The 12,412-nt window shown below is 39.7% G+C and overlaps 1 protein-coding gene across 1 annotated transcript in view; it reads right to left on the reverse strand.

Moving 5' to 3' along the window:
- Window positions 1-12,412, reverse strand: part of LOC147706665 (CD5 antigen-like) — a 91,583-nt gene that overhangs the window by 60,572 nt on the left and 18,599 nt on the right. The gene's annotated exons all lie outside the window — the stretch shown is intronic.

Here is a 12,412-nt window from a genome sequence, read left to right on the forward strand (position 1 = left end):
TGCAGAGACCACTGGTCGCAGCCGCACGGTCCCTTTATCTCGATATTTGATGTGTACCCTGCTGGAACCGATAAAATGTGATGCAGAAGATTCAGCCTGAATCTGGTCATTAGGAACTAGTCGTCTTTGGTGTACATATGGGACAGGTAAAATTCCATTCCTGGAGTTGATTTAGTTAGCAAGTGGGCTCTCACCGAGGATTTCATCAGTTCTCTGTCCTCCCTTCCATTTGCTGTTTGCCTTAAGAATTCCATCTTTATCATTCCCTTGTCTTTAGGCGAAAGTTTAGTGCGTTGATCGAAATACTTGACATAACCCGACCCTTTCAAGGACTCCCTTACATATTTGAGCCAAGGTATCATTAGTCCCCTATCCAGGGCAATGCAGTCCGTTAGTATTTGCCTACTTAATGTGGCTTCAGGGTACGTCCATATTTTAATCCAACAGGTTATGAGTTTGAGTCTAAGCTATCAATAATATTAGTGAGGCCTAACTCCTCGTGGACAATATGTGAAGGTGTGCTTTGTGGTACCTGCAGCACCCTTCTCAGGAATTTCTTTTCCTCATTTTGAATCATCGTCGTATCTCTAAAACCCCAAACCTCACTTCCTTACAAGGTCCTAGCACAGCATACAGAGTTATAAAGGTGCATTATTTCATTCAGTGACCAGCGGCCTAGTCTTTTTGCAAAATGCATAATTGAGCCCACCAAGCTGATTTGTGAGCTACATTTATCATTATTCAATGTTTTAAAACTAAGGTGCTTATAAAATAAAATCCCTAGATAATTAAATGGCTGAACTTTTTCTAATTTGTGAGACCCAATTGTAAAAATAAAATTCTTAGATGGTCTTTTTCCTGTTTACATTACGTATGATTTAGTGAGAATGGGCGTTAGATCTAGATCCTACATGAAGCTGATAAAACCATCAATAAGGGACTGTAGTCCTCGAGCGGTGTGGGCCAGGAGTACTCAGGGGGTCACATAAGGACCCGTAGGGCCAAAAAAGAAGGAAACAATTTATTTTATTAAAGTTGCGGGGTGCACTTAGGATCCACGCATTTTGCCATGGAAAAAATCAAAAGCATATATTTTTGAGATATACATTCAGCTTATGTGTTTAGATCTTGGGTGGCTCTAAAAAGAGCCCTTGTGTTTATTGAGAGATTTTAGTACCTACACGTAAGTATCGATGCATAGTCTAAAGTTCATGAGGAAGACTCAGTTCCCTTGATCTGTAAAATGTACACCAGCTCTCCTATAGATGCCATGCATATTAAAACGCAGATTGTTGTGGTAAATGGACCCTATTCTTTATTCTCGGAGAAAAGCAGAAACATATTTATTCAGATGTTTCCTAGCTTTCTCAATCTGTGGACAAAATTGATTGGACCAGTTCCATTTCTGCCTTTGGCATATGTTAGAATAGACAAGTTTCCAAAGGTGTCCTTCATAAGCATTTCCAGACGTACTCCAGTCAAAGTGCCTAGGTCATTGCCACCACAGTGCACAGTTATGCGATCAGAGTGTTGGATATGTAAAAAGGATTTCACCAATGGCATCAATTGGTGCCACCGTAGTCCTCTCTGTCCAATCCATTTAATGTCTAGGTTTGGTAAACCTAGGTCTTTGTGAATTACTTTCTGTTCTGGGTACCTTTGGCTCCAGAAAATATAGCTGTGCCCCACAATCTACATTCCAAGCATCTTGAATAGAGGTCTGGATGCACTCAGATGACCTCTGTAAAATGAAGTGGCAGTTTGAAAACTAAGATTTTTTTAAAATGGTGGATAAGATGCACTGTTGAAAAAAGAACAAGAAATGACTGGTTGTTTGACAACATTCTACCCTGAAACTAGGGTACATGTTTGTGTTTTTAAAAAGTATGATTCTTATTGGTTATCAGAACGTGGTTGAAAAGAACATTACGTAGGATAAGCTGGTATATTGAGAAGCCAAGCACACTTGCTGGTTTCATTAGCAATATTGTGTGATGGACTTTTGACCTGGGAGCTCAGTTAAGTGTTTATGACGTGTTTCTATGGTAACAGACAGAAGGCAGATTGGGGATAGGGTTCAAATATATGTTGTTTGGAAATGATTGAAATGTCTAACCTATAGAAATGTGTGTTTGGTTTTGAATTAATGTGGGAAGGAATGTGATTTGATGTGAAGGTGTATATGTGTTGAAAATGAGAGGGAAACTCTGCCATTCTATGGTTCTGGTGAGAGGTGTTGAAAACAGAGATTCTGAATAAGTAAATCTGCTGTGTGACTGACATACTTCTTATTCTACAAAACAATTGGAACGGTGAGTTATTGATTTGTGAGGGAATGTATGTGGTGCACTTTGTTTTCAATCAGAGTAATGTGTTTGTCCTGGTAAAGTGCTGGGAATACTTTTTTTTCTGCAGAATTTTATTGTGAGTTTGTGTGCTTTTAGAAAGTATTCTGAGATAAGCATTTGTTTATTTTATGTGTTTGCATACAGATAAATATGCTGTTCTAATGTTTTCTAAAGCCTGAATCTATCACAGTAGTACCCCTTACACTACCCAAACACCACTATACTACCCTACTATTGCATTTATAAGAAATATTTTTATTTGTCTAGAATTACACACTGAGTCTCTGCATGTAGGAATCACTCTGAGAGAAGCATTTTGGTTGTTTATGTGTTTCCCGACATGTTATTGGTAAAAAACATATTGTCTGCTCAGATTTTGGTAGAATTATAAAATAGTCATTGGTTATGTGTTTCCAGAATGAGTTTAGTGTTAATAGTAAAAGGCAGTTCTGAAATATATGGAATGCTTGTTTGATGTTTTTGTAGACAAATAAGTACATGTAGTCTTATAGAGACACTTCCACCAGTATGATTTCCTATGCAACCCAAATACCACTCTACTACTGTAAACCCTTAATCTACCTCCAGCATGAGTACCTACTGTACCTATTCACCATATTCACCATTTTATTACCCTAAACCTTAAATCTACCCCAGCAGAACCTCTACACTACCCAAACACCAGTTAATTTCTTAGAACACTCCCCTACCATGACCCCACTATAATTAGTACACAAACACCACTGCACTACCTTACACCCTAAAATGCCATCCCTAGCATTATCTCCCATGGTACATAAATACCATTGCTCTAGGCTAGAACACTACCTCTCTATGACTCCTTATACCACCTAACAGGCGTGCAATGCCCATTGGATTCATAAGGTTTCAGCCCCCCCGACGTGTGTGGCTGCCCGGGATGAGACACCTTCCGGGGCACACACAGCCGCATCCGAGTACTTCACAGGTCTTTTAAAGACACTTTGCTTGTTAATTAGGCTTTGATGTCCCCCCCCTGCGTAGAGCCCCTGCAGCTCCACTCTGTCGTTTGCCTGAAAAATCAGCCCACCACTAAAAATGTTCCTTAGCCCCCTCCGAAATTAGACTCTAGTTGCACCTCTGCTACCTAATCACCATTTCACTACTCTGGAGCTTAAATGTATCGCAGCAGGAGCCCTTATACTACCCAAACACCACTATAGTATCCTACTATTGTATTCATAGGAAATGTTGTTATTTCTCTAGAATCACACAGAGAGTCTGTGCATTTAAGATTTGCTCTGAGAGAAGCATTTTGGAAGTTTATGTGTTTCCCGATATGTTATTTGTTAAAACCGAATTGTGTTGTCACATTTTCGTAGAATTAGAAAATAGTCATTGCTTATGTGTTTCCAAAATGAGTTTAGTATTAATAGTAAAATGCAGTTCTGAAATTTATGGAATGTATGCATGATGTTTTTGCAGACAAATAAGTACATGTAGTCTTGTAGTGACACTACCCCCAGGCTGAATTCCTACACTACTCAAACACCACTGCAATTGTTTTGTAGAACATAAGCATTTCCAGACGTACTCCAGTCAAAGTGCCTAGGTCATTGCCACCACAGTGCACAGTTATGCGATCAGAGTGTTGGATATGTAAAAAGGATTTCACCAATGGCATCAATTGGTGCCACCGTAGTCCTCTCTGTCCAATCCATTTAATGTCTAGGTTTGGTAAACCTAGGTCTTTGTGAATTACTTTCTGTTCTGGGTACCTTTGGCTCCAGAAAATATAGCTGTGCCCCACAATCTACATTCCAAGCATCTTGAATAGAGGTCTGGATGCACTCAGATGACCTCTGTAAAATGAAGTGGCAGTTTGAAAACTAAGAATTTTTTAAAATGGTGGATAAGATGCACTGTTGAAAAAAGAACAAGAAATGACTGGTTGTTTGACAACATTCTACCCTGAAACTAGGGTACATGTTTGTGTTTTTAAAAAGTATGATTCTTATTGGTTATCAGAACGTGGTTGAAAAGAACATTACGTAGGATAAGCTGGTATATTGAGAAGCCAAGCACACTTGCTGGTTTCATTAGCAATATTGTGTGATGGACTTTTGACCTGGGAGCTCAGTTAAGTGTTTATGACGTGTTTCTATGGTAACAGACAGAAGGCAGATTGGGGATAGGGTTCAAATATATGTTGTTTGGAAATGATTGAAATGTCTAACCTATAGAAATGTGTGTTTGGTTTTGAATTAATGTGGGAAGGAATGTGATTTGATGTGAAGGTGTATATGTGTTGAAAATGAGAGGAAACTCTGCCATTCTATGGTTCTGGTGAGAGGTGTTGAAAACAGAGATTCTGAATAAGTAAATCGCTGTGTGACTGACATACTTCTTATTCTACAAAACAATTGGAACGGTGAGTTATTGATTTGTGAGGGAATGTATGTGGTGCACTTTGTTTTCAATCAGAGTAATGTGTTTGTCCTGGTAAAGTGCTGGGAATACTTTTTTTTCTGCAGAATTTTATTGTGAGTTTGTGTGCTTTTAGAAAGTATTCTGAGATAAGCATTTGTTTATTTTATGTGTTTGCATACAGATAAATATGCTGTTCTAATGTTTTCTAAAGCCTGAATCTATCACAGTAGTACCCCTTACACTACCCAAACACCACTATACTACCCTACTATTGCATTTATAAGAAATATTTTTATTTGTCTAGAATGACACACTGAGTCTCTGCATGTAGGAATCACTCTGAGAGAAGCATTTTGGTTGTTTATGTGTTTCCCGACATGTTATTGGTAAAAAACATATTGTCTTCTCCGATTTTGGTAGAATTAGAAAATAGTCATTGGTTATGTGTTTCCAAAATGAGTTTAGTGTTAATAGTAAAGGGCAGTTCTGAAATATATGGAATGCTTGTTTGATGTTTTTGTAGACAAATAAGTACATGTAGTCTTATAGAGACACTTCCACCAGTAAGATTTCCTATGCAACCCAAATACCACTCTACTACTGTAAACCCTTAATCTACCTCCAGCATGAGTACCTACTGTACCTATTCACCATATTCACCATTTTATTACCCTAAACCTTAAATCTACCCCAGCAGAACCTCTACACTACCCAAACACCAGTTAATTTCTTAGAACACTCCCCTACCATGACCCCACTCTAATTAGTACACAAACACCACTGCACTACCTTACACCCTAAAATGCCATCCCTCGCATTATCTCCCATGGTACATAAATACCATTGCTCTAGGCTAGAACACTACCTCTCTATGACTCCTTATACCACCTAACAGGCGTGCAATGCCCATTGGATTCATAAGGTTTCAGCCCCCCCGACGTGTGTGGCTGCCCGGGATGAGACACCTTCCGGGGCACACACAGCCGCATCCGCGTACTTCACAGGTCTTTTAAAGACACTTTGCTTGTTAATTAGGCTTTGATGTCCCCCCTGCGTAGAGCCCCTGCAGCTCCACTCTGTCGTTTGCCTGAAGAATCAGCCCAACACTAAAATTTTTCCTTAGCCCCCTCCGAAATTAGACTCTAGTTGCACCTCTGCTACCTAATCACCATTTCACTACTCTGAAGCTTAAATCTATCGCAGCAGGAGCCCTTATACTACCCAAACACCACTATAGTATCCTACTATTGTATTCATAGGAAATGTTGTTATTTCTCTAGAATCACACGGAGAGTCTGTGCATTTAAGATTTGCTCTGAGAGAAGCATTTTGGAAGTTTATGTGTTTCCCGATATGTTATTTGTTAAAACCGAATGGTGTTGTCACATTTTCGTAGAATTAGAAAATAGTCATTGCTTATGTGTTTCCAAAATGAGTTTAGTATTAATAGTAAAATGCAGTTCTGAAATTTATGGAATGTATGCATGATGTTTTTGCAGACAAATAAGTACATGTAGTCTTGTAGTGACACTACCCCCAGGCTGAATTCCTACACTACTCAAACACCACTGAACTACTGTAAACTCTTAATCTACCTCCAGCATGACCACCTACACTACCTATTCACCACTTTACTACTCTAAACTTTAAATCTACCCCAGCAGAACCTCCTACACTATCCAAACACCACTTTATTTCCTAGAACAGTGCCCTACCACGGCCCCCTACACTACACAAACACCACTGCACTGCCTTAAACCTTATAACACTATCCCTAGAATGATCACCTATGGTACATAAACACCACTGCACTATGCTAGAGCACTACCCCAGTATGACTCCCTATACTACCTAATCACCATTTCACTACTCTAAAGCTTAAATCTACTGCAGCAGAACCTCATACACTACCCAAACACCAGTTTATTCCCTAGAACACTACCGTACCAAGATCCCCTACACTACACAAACACCACTTCACTACCTTAAACCCTATAACGCTATCCGTACCATGACCCTGTACTGTACATAAATACCAACGCACTACCCTACAACATTTCCCCAGCACGACCTCCTACACTACCTATTTATCAATGCACTACCCTAAACTCTAAAACACTATAACAGCACGACCCACTACAGTACCCAAACACCATTGTACTACCCTAAACCTTAAATATACACCAGCATGACCCCCTACACTACCGAAGCACTATTGCACTACCCTAAAACACTACCACAACAATACCCTATACACTACACCAAAACCAGTGCACAACTTTAAACTCTAAATCTACCCCTTGTATGACCCCCTACACTACATAAACACTACTGTCCTATCCTATATACTATAACACTACCCAGCACGACTCTGTACACTGCTCAAACACCATTGCATTACCCTAAACATTAATCTATCTCACCACGACCTCCTTCACTACCCAATCGCGACTGCACCATCCTAGAACACTACTCCAGCACGACCCCGTACACTACCCAAACACTACTGCACTACCGTAAAACACTACTCCAGCACGACTCCATATACTACACAAACACCACTACACTTCCTTAAACTCTAAAACACTATTCCTATTATGAGCCCATGCACTACATAAACACCACTTCACTACCCTAAACCACCTACACTACTCAAACACCATTGCACTAACCTGCATGACCCCTACACTACACAAACACCACTGCACTATCTTCTATTCTAAAACACTGTCCCTAGCATGATCCTGTACACTATATAAAAGCACAGCACTATCCTAGAACACTGTCCCAGCAGGACCTTCTACACTACATAAAGACCACTGCACTACCCTAAACCCTAAATCTACCCCAGTACATCTACCTATACTACCGAATCAGCAGTGTAGTACCCTAAACTCTAAAACATTACCCCAGCATGACCCCCTACACTAATGAAACACTATTACACTACCCTAAACCTTAAATTAGTACGACATCCTACACTACTGAAATATCACTGCACTACCCTACACTAGAGAAACAACACTGCACTACTGTAAATTCTAAAAATGTACTGTTGCAAAACCATAGTGAGTGTTTGTGTACTATGTAGTAATCTATTTATTAAAGTAAAAGTGATCCAATTGTTAATTCACGCAGTGTCTTTCCTTATAATATTATAATCATTTAGTAAATATGCATGTAGTCATTGAGTGCTTCAGGTTCTAGTTTTATGGAGTGCTTCAAACTGCTATGCATTATGTATGTAGTGCTCTTATCACCTTCACAGTTGTGCTTTAGTCCTACAGTTATTTTGGCAGAATTTGTATGAAATGTGTGTGTATAGTAATTAAAATGTATAATTTTTTAAAGTTTTTAATAAATACTTATTCATGTTTATTTTTTTTCAGATACTCTTTATCATCGTTAAAATAAAGTTATCATGCTGCAAAAAGAAAGAAGAAGAAAAAGTCAGAAAAAGTAAATTCATTTGAAAACAACTCAACCACAAGTATTGGAAGACCAACATAATGGGTCTAAAAAGAGAACAATTGATGGAAAGACCACAAAAGACTTTATAAAAAACATTACTAGATTCAGAAAAAAATGGAAATGTCCAAAGCAGTGAAAATGTACCAAGCACAAAAAAATGTGCAACAAATAGAAAAAGCAAAAAAGTAACAGTAAAAACAAAGTATACAACTTATAGTAAAAGAAGAAAAAATCAATATAAAGAAATTAGCCAAAAATTAATTTACTGAAACACACAAAGAATATAGAAAGAGAACACAATTTTATAAAAAGAAGAAACATATTAAATTCATTGTTGAAAAGGATTTTGAAGTAAAAAGGAAATTCTTCATTTTAGTATTGAAGATAATTCGATCACTAGATAAACCAATCCATTTAACGAAGGCCAAACGTTAGAGGAAAACAGTCAATTAACAGAAGTAATTTTTGTTATTTTTTTTAGGGCATTGGAAACACAGTTCATGTTCAGAGCCTTTTTTTAATGAAGAGAGTTATTTACAGAGCAATGATTTGTTGCATGCAGTTGACATCAGTTGTCAAGCTTATGAGGTTAAAAATGGTTGTCCAATTGAGAAAGAGGAAATGGTTACTAGAAATGTAGAAGAAGTGATAGCTGATGAAGTTCTAGGCAGACCTCCTAAAGCCCAGGGATTTATAGGGCCATATGTATCAACACATATTCCCATAGATACAGAATGGGCAAAACCCTTTGATACATCTGGCCCATAGTTACTAAATAAATAGAAATTCACTGAAAAAAAAACAAAGGCTACAGGGACATTATAGATACGCTCAGATTTTACTCGTACAAACGCAAAGACATTCAGCAGTTATAGGAAGCTGTGCTAACTAACTATAACTAATGGCCCGCAATGCACTGCTTATGAACTTACATATTACATCACTTATAACATAGTCAGTGACATCGCTGATAACATCATGGATAACATCTCAAACAACATCACTAATGAGAGAGCCTTGGTGTTGGGTCGTGTTCTTCCTCCTGTTGCAGGAAGGTCAATTAAAGTGGGCAGAGGAACAATATTAAATTGTAAATACCCACAGTGAGGCTTGCCCTTTCACAAGTAAATGTAACGAGAGAACTAAGAAAAAGGCTGGCCCAAACCCCAGTAGGATGGAAGCTGCCCCAAGAACCCATTCAAAGTAAACACAATGAAGGGACTGATTATTTACCTGGTTTTAGAACCCCAAATAGAGGGTCATGGGACAAGCAAGAGGTGCTGGCCCACTCTAGGGGGTTGGTGGCCTTTTAATCCTGATGTCTCTGGGCCTGACTCACTATGGGTCCAGAGTTATTGGGCGAAGTACTACCCCTTTCAACACTTGACTGTCAGTGGTAATCGCAGATCAAGCAATCCAAGGCTATTTGAGAGGGGGGCAGGTATGAGGTATGCAGAAGTACATGACCCAAGCAGGCTGGACGGCCTAGAACGGCCTTACCCATATGTATGTCAAGCATCAATCACTTGAGGACTGGGTTGCTCCTGTTCTTCTGCAGTTTCTCAATGTTGTGGTTCCACAATCCCTCACGGTTATTCTTAGAAGATGCATCACCCTTCTCCATCTTCAAACAATCCAATTTGGGGTCAATTATTATTGTTTTAAAACCTACCACTTTAAAGGAGTTGTTGCTCATGTTCAGAATACTGCGGGTCATTTTATGATTTGTGGCTTTGAGTTCAAAAATTACCCAAATGGTCTCCTTCTAGAGTCAAAGAGGCTGATGACATTGAAGCAAGCCTGAGTAATAGCCTGAACTTCCCTGTGCCTCTCTATCTGATACATTGAATTTGCCCACTTTGACACAGAAGCAGGCAATGGCTAATGCTTCACACTGGCCCAGTTTTCTAATGCACAGAAGTTGTTGACTTAGGTGCACACACTAGCAATGTCTTGTACTTTTTGGTGGACCCCTCCCTTACATATGAGCTGAGAACTTTGGGATGAGGACCACACACCTGCAATGGTCTTTGATTGGATTGTTTGTCTCAAACACTGCTCACTGATGTCCACTTTTAAAGTTTTTTTGTTGAGTCTTGCTCCCTCAGGTGATTTTCTCCTCTTTACAGGATCCAGTGATCTTGCCAGGCAGGCAGAAGCTCATTCTACAGGCTCAAGGCAAGTGGTCTTCACTTCCTAGGTGATGGCCCCACACCCGACAGGGAGACTATCAGATCTTGGTTCATTGTCCTTGTTCCAGCACCCAGAAGTCTTGCTCCAAGAGCCCATACGGTAGTTGGAAGTCATCTAATGATCTCAAGGGTGGTCCTTTCCGCCCTTGAAGTTACAATGCACGTTTTTCAACATTGCTTGTCAGAAATCGTGTTTGAGGGCCCCAATCAGGGTTCCCTGTGTTACCCCGCTGTTGATCCCTGCACCCTTTGACAGGCACCTTGAGGTGCCTACCACAGGGAGCAGATGAACAGCCCCTCGCATTTCACTATGGGACCATGCATTGTAGGAGGTTTAAGTCCATAATGCATGCTTCCATCGTGAAATATCAGTATGTGACTGAACAGTAATCAGTCGCATCCTAATGAGGTAGTCGGGACCACTGACAGGGTGTTGGTCGGTCCAGGACCTATTCTGTGTTGGTCGTACAGAATTCTGCCTAACATTGAAATCAGGCCCATAGGGTATTTGGAGCTATTTTCACTTAAAACTTTAACCGCATCGCTGCGGCGGTTACTTTTCCCCTACGCGGCTTTTTTCTAAAAGCTGCGTAAGATGAAGCGCTCAGCTCGTCATCCGCACACGCCCCCTGTGGCTGATGACGAGCTGAGCTCGTCATCTGCATCGAAGGTGTTAAAGACTGATATTTCTGGTTCCCCTTGTTAGATTATTTTTTATGGTGACATTCTCTTTACTGAAGTCTACTTTATTGTTCTCATTAGGTTTGGATGTTTTATTCTTTGTTTTTTACTTTATTACTGCTTTGATACTCCTTAAGTACTTTATCCATTGCTCTAACTTGAACCTGTCTTCTAGGTGTCATAGCTACAATGAGGCCGAGCTCAAGTAATTTTGGGGCATATTATCAAGGGTGGCGATAGGGAATTTTCGCTGCTTTAGCGGCCGTTTTCGGCCGCTAAGCTGCGATAATTCTATCGCCCTATTAGCAAGCTGTCGCTAACAGCAGTTAGCGACAGCTTTTAGGTGATAGCGAGCGGTTTGGGGCCCGCTTCGCATGTTAGCGATATTTATCGCTAATGACACTCAAAGTGGGTGTACCAAACTGTTAGCGACTAAAAACAGTGGCTTACATCGCAATTGCCTATTAGCAAGGCAGGCGTAGCGATGGAAATATTTGCGCTAAGAGCGAATATCTCCAAAAGCTAACACCTGCCCAGACAAGTCCTTAGCCATGTTATCCAATGGGAGGTGGATAACATGGCTAAGAGCATTTTGTCGCTAATGCGTGAATATCGCTGTATTCTCAGCAATATTCACGCATTTCCTCGCTTTTGCCAGGTATTTTATCACATTTGAGATAAACGATGCAAATAGCACGCTATCTTAGTGATAAAATCCTGCGATGCTCTGCAATAAAAAAATTGTCGCTAAGCCTATTTAGCGATAAATATCGTTACTTGTTGGTAATATGCTCCTTTGTTGCTTAGGTTTTTACTCTGCAAAGTTAGTGTTGTTATTGCTTGAGGTGGGTGACTGCCGACCCCAAATACTAATTCCCTTTGTTACTTACTTGAAGGGTGGATATGCAGCTGGAAATACATTCACATTTTTCAAAGATAAGTCAAGACTGCCTCCTTTCTTGGCTAGCCTGTGATCTTGACTGATTGAGTAGTTCTCTGGTGTAAGTTCTTTGAAGAGAATTGATTATCCAGATTTCAATGTTGAATTAAATATTTAAGTTAAAATCCAGAATATGTTTTTTAAGAGAGGTAGCATTTCGAAAAGCTGATCCCGCATTCATAAAAGACTATACATCATAAAGATATGACTGGACATGAAGGGTGGAAGAGGAAAAGGAGGTGCGGTATTTTTAAAATTGAGACCTAAATCCCTCTGTGTTGATATACCTCCTTCATCAACCCCACAGAGATAGTCTATTCTGTAGAATCTGAGTCTGGGGTTACAAATGCAGAATATTTGAGTACAATGTT

Source organism: Lissotriton vulgaris, chromosome 6 (genome assembly GCF_964263255.1).
Source record: "Lissotriton vulgaris chromosome 6, aLisVul1.2, whole genome shotgun sequence".
In the NCBI taxonomy this organism is placed as follows: domain Eukaryota; kingdom Metazoa; phylum Chordata; class Amphibia; order Caudata; family Salamandridae; genus Lissotriton; species Lissotriton vulgaris.